Source organism: Salvelinus sp. IW2-2015, linkage group LG8 (assembly GCF_002910315.2).
Source record: "Salvelinus sp. IW2-2015 linkage group LG8, ASM291031v2, whole genome shotgun sequence".
Classification (NCBI taxonomy): domain Eukaryota; kingdom Metazoa; phylum Chordata; class Actinopteri; order Salmoniformes; family Salmonidae; genus Salvelinus; species Salvelinus sp. IW2-2015.
In genome coordinates, this window is record NC_036848.1 from 11,146,511 (window position 1) to 11,152,098 (window position 5,588).

General features: G+C 43.7%; 1 pseudogene; it reads right to left on the bottom strand.

The window, feature by feature from the left end:
• Positions 1–1,612: 1,612 nt before the first annotated feature.
• Positions 1,613–5,588, bottom strand: part of LOC111967149 (protocadherin alpha-C2-like) — a 5,636-nt pseudogene continuing 1,660 nt past the window's right edge.

Sequence of the window (5,588 nt, forward strand, 5' to 3'; positions counted from 1 at the left end):
TTGATTGATATTTCAGGATGATTGTCATTCATATCCGTCACTAGAATAGTTATTTTACACTGACCTGACAAAGAGTTGGTCCCCTTATCAGTTGCTATGACTTCCATATCATAAATCCTGAAGTCTTCATAATTTATCATTTCTTTCACCGTTATTTCTCCGTTATTAGAATTCAAACTGAAAGTGGCTTGAGTTTTCTCTGATGTATAGAGGCTATATGAATATATTATTTCCGAATTGGTACCCTCATCTAAGTCAGTTGCATTCAGTGTAACCACAAGGCTTCCAATTGGAAAGTTTTCCATCACATTGATKGTGTAGCTTTCTTTATCAAATTGAGGGGCGTTGTCATTCGTATCTAGAACGCGAACAATGATGTTGGCTGTGCCTGTGCGTGAGGGGACTCCGCCGTCTACAGCGGTGAGTATTAGATKATGAACCTCCTGCTTCTCTCGGTCTAAAGCCTTTTTCAGAATCAAATCAGCAAACTTTGACCCGTCTCGTCCGGCCTGAATTTCTATATTGAAATCATGACTTTCTCTTAGATGGTAGGTTTTCACAGAATTAGTGCCGACGTCAGGATCCACGGCATTGTTCAAAGATAAGCGTTCTCCTATTGCAGTCGACTCGGATATATCCAAATGCATTTCGTCTCTTCGAAAATAAGGTGAATTGTCGTTGATATCYATGATTTCTAGCTCAATATTAAACATTCGTAATGGGTTTTCAATTGTAGCGTCCAGTTTAAGAAAGCAATTGGTTTTAGAGCTGCAAAGATGTTCTCTGTCCATTTTCTGTAAAATGTAAAGCTCTCCGGTTTCTTTGTTAACCTCCAGGTATTTTTTATTGGCGACAACATCCAATCGCATCTTGCGCCTATTCAATGTTTTCACATCCAGTCCCAAATCAGTAGCTAAATTGGCAACAACGGAGCCTTCCTCCATTTCCTCTGGAATAGAATAATGGGTTACGGCAGACGCCGTGTTCATGGTGGTAGAGAGAAGAAGAAAGACCGATACGTACCTTCTCCACCGTTGAACGAGGCAATGCGACTCCATCGTTTGATTGTTGTTATCCGTGGGTAATGCAATACAAAAACCGGGACCTTCTGATGATGGTTTGAGAAGCCAAACGAGTCTACAATTGTACCGATATGTATTTTAGATAATCGTTTTACAGCGATGGATTCAGCACCAGGGAGATGTCCACATACATTGCTTTGCTTTCTTCGCTGTGACGAGCTGTCATGGCGACTGTTACTTCACAGAACAGTGCCTTTTATTGGTGAGCAGCGACACTTTGCGCATTTTACCAGCATTCGCACATGCGAATTAAAACCTTGCAGGCAAGTTTTAATTGCCTAAAATAGGTAGAATAGAAGAGAGAGTAGGCCTGTGCGCAGTTTTTTTTCTTCGGTTATCATACTTGTTCACAACTACCCCAATAGTATATGCATCAATGTTTCACCATGCCTTCACTTTGTGCCCTGGTTTTACACGAAGAGATCCAGCACATTATTGTCAAAGCGATTGATTATAAGTAATTTGGTTAAAACAGATGGAGATTGCTTTCTTACCTGCAGAGTAGAGGCTGCTGAGTCGCTTGGTCTCTGTCAGGCCCGTGCTCCTTGGTAAATGGACACAATGTATCTGGATCCCGCCTTTGGCACAGGCTGTCTGACTACCAGCTTTCCTTTCCTGGTCTCTGCTAGAAACAGACTGTACCAGTAGGCATCGTTGGAGCCAGGGTGGAATCTGCGATGGTCGAGTTCCTCTCGCTGATCACGCTGTTCCTACTGGGAGGAGCCGCTTTGCTGGCCATCGGTTTCTGACACTTCAGCACACAGGTGACCAATATGGTGATCAGTAACAGAAGGACACCGAGCCCAAGCCGATCACCAAATACAGGTTTAAGTCTGAAAATATGTCATATTCTAGAGGCACTTCAGTCATGTCAAGAGTAGGCTTTAACAGCAGTCTCCACTGTTGACAGCTTGATGGTAACTGGTAGCTGAGAGAGCAGGTTCCCCGTTGTCCTTAGCGATGACAACCAGCCGTTGATGACGCGATCTCTGTAACTGAACATTCTCATGGTCCGGATATTCCATTGTATTGGTCCAGACTGAATAAGGTGGCGTCAGTAACCTGTAGAAACTGGTATGTAATCCGAGAGTTCTGGACCGAGTCCGTGTCTATGGCTATCACCTTGGAGACCAGGGATCCTTTATCGGTGGATCTGGGAATCTTTCCTCCACCACGGAGCCGTGCACGCCGCACGGAGAGACTATGACCGGGGTGTTGTCGTTCTGATCAAACAATAATGATGTGGACAGTCACGTTACTGCTGACGCGGAGGACACCAGAGTCTCTGGCCTCAATGTGGAAAAGGAACTCCTTCTCTATCTCATAGTCAAACGTCTTCAGTGCGTAAAGATTACCGTTCTCGGACTGATGGAAAACAGCATGGAAATGGAGGTGTTCTCTATCTCCTTTTCTATGATGAAATAAACTAGATACTGGTTTCCATGGAGGTCTGGATCAAACGCAGTGAGGGAACTTAGCAAGGCCCCAGGCGCGTTATTCTCCATAAACGGGTATAGTGTAGAACGACTGGGGAACTGTGGAACGTTGTCGTTAACGTCTAGTAGTTCTAAAGTCATCGTTTCGTTGTCAGATAGCGGAGGGGAACCCCTGTCTGTTACGGTAAAAGTTATGTCATATTCTGGGACATTCTCACGTCTAGAGGTTCTGATACTACTAACTCATAATAGTTACCAGAAAGACTCTCTAGTGCAAAAGGTAATTCATCAGGAATACGAATATCTACAATCCCATTTTCACCTGAATCTTTATCCGCTGACACTGACAACTGCTATTACTGTGTCTACTGCTATATCCCCTTTATAGGACTTTGAAATGATTTGATTGACATTTCTGGATGATTATCATTCATATCTGTCACTAAAATAGTTAATTTACACTGACCTGATAAATAATTGGATCCTTTATCTATCGCTTTAACCTCCATATCATAAATTCTATAATCTTCATAATTAATCATTTCTTTTACTGTAATTTCTCCGTTATTAGGGTTTAAACTGAACGTTTCTTGAGTTTTTTCAGATGTATATAGACTATATGAATATACTATTTTCGAATTGGTTCCCTCATCTAAGTCAGTTGCATTCAATTTCACCACAAGACTTCCGATTGGAGAGTTTTCCATTATTTCTATATTGTAGCTTTCTTTGTCAAATTGAGGGGCGTTGTCGTTTGTATCCAGCACTCGAACAATGATGTTGGCTGTGCCCGAACGCGCTTGGACTCCACCATCTACAGCGGTGAGTATTAGATGATGAACCTCCTGCTGCTCGCGGTCTAAAGCTGTCTGCAAAATTAGATCAGCAAACTTTGACCCATCTCTCCCGGTCTGAATTTCTATAGAAAAATGATGACTTTCGCTCAGGTGGTAGGTTTTAACAGAATTGTCTCCGACATCAGGGTCTATGGCATTGTTCAAAGAGAAGCGTTCTCCAACTGCAGTTGACTCGGATATATCCAAATGCATTTTATCCCTTCGAAAATGAGGTGCATTGTCGTTGATATCCATGATTTCTAGTTCGATATTAAACATTCGTATTGGGTTTTCAATTGTAACATCCAATTTAAGGAAGCAAGTGGCCGTTTTGATGGGGCAAAACAATTCTCTGTCCATCTTCTCTAAAATGTACAGCTCCCCCGTGTCTTTGTTAATCTGCAAATACTTCTTATTTCCAACAACATCTAACCGTATCTCCCGTTTACTCAAAGTGTTTACATCTAGTCCCAAATCAGCAGCTAAATTAGCAACAACGGAGCCTTCCTCCATTTCTTCCGGAATAGAATAATGGGTAACGGCAGACACGATGTTCAGGGCAGCAGAGAAAATAAGAAAGACCGAGACATACCTTCTCCATGGCTGTCCGTGTCTGTGCGCCTCCATTGTTGTCTTTGTGAACTCTGTTTACAAGAAAGTAATCTCAAACACAATGTCAACCAGCAGAAAATATAGGTAAATTACAATATCGCAAGGCCTTAAGCGTTTTAGAGCGAACAGAGCAGAATAATCTATTTGTTGACGGATTCAGCACCAGGAGTAGGTTACACTGCCTTCCTAATGACGAACTGTCATGGCGACCACTGCATCACAAACGAATGTGTTTAGCTAGTAAACAGCGACGCTTTGCGCATATTACGAGCTTGTACATATCTACTGCTGTCTATGTTGTTGGGCTGTCTTCGTAATATAGCTAAATGTAGACACAAATAAGCAAACATCTGGATCACTATTGCCTGTAAGATTTTTATCGACTTCAAGATTGAAACAAGACCAAGGTAGCTGGTGGGATTTCATTTGTTTTGCCGAACATATTTTAGAATTTATATTAGACCTGAAAGGTAGGCCTATTAACACGACCACCCCAGAAGTGTCTTCCATTGAATGACGAAGAAAAAAGGCATTTACGCAAAAGATGAATGCGTAAAGAGTCATACACGGACCAATACCACTGGTCACAGAGGTCAATTCAACGTCTATTCCACGTTGGTTTACGTGGAAACAAGGTTGATTCAGCTAGTCGGCTATAGAAACATTTTAGCAGATCTGAAATGAATGATCATGTCTTACCTGCAGAGTAGAGGCTGCTGAGTCGCTGGTCTCTGTCAGGCCCGTGCTCCTTGGTAAACTGGACACAATGTATCTGGAGCCCGCCTTTGCGGTAATCTTACCACTGATAGCACGCTCTGACTATGGCAGATAGAGAAAGGAGTTTCCTTTCCACATGAGCGCCAGAGACTCTGGTGTTCCTCCTCCGCAGCGCGTCAATGTGACTGTCCACATTCCCATATTGTTGATCAGAACGACAAACACCCCGGCTGCATAGTACTCTCCGTGGCGCGTCGCACGGACTGCCCTTGGTGGAGGAAAAAGATTCCCAGATCCCACCGATAAAGGATCCCTGCGTCTCCAAGGTGATAGCCATAGACACCGGACTCGGTCCAGAACTCTCGGATCACATACCAGTGTTCTCACAGGTTACTGTACGCCAGCCCTTACTTCAGTCGGAACCAATACAATGGAGATTCCGGACCATGAGAATGTTCAGTTACAGAGATCCGCGTCATCAACTGCTGGTTGTCATCCGCTAAGGAACAACGGGGAACCTGCTCTCTCAGCTTACAGTACCATCAAGCTGTAACAACAGTGGAGACTGCTGTTAAAGCCTACTCTGACCATGAACGAAAGGCCTCTAGGAATATGACATAGTTCAGACTTCAAACCTGTATTGATGTTATCGGCTTGGGGCTCCGGGTGTTCCTTTCTCGTTACTGATCACCAATATTGGTCACCTGGCTAGCTGACAGTTCAGAAACACAGAAAATGCCCAGCAAAGCGGCTCCTCCAAGTAGGAACAGCTTGATCAGCGGAGGGAGGGAACCGACCATCGCAGATTCCACCCTTGCGTCTCCAAACGCATGCCTACTGGTCACAGGCTGTTTCTAGCAGAGACCAGGAAAGGAAAAGCTGGTACTCAGACAGCTGGGCCAAAG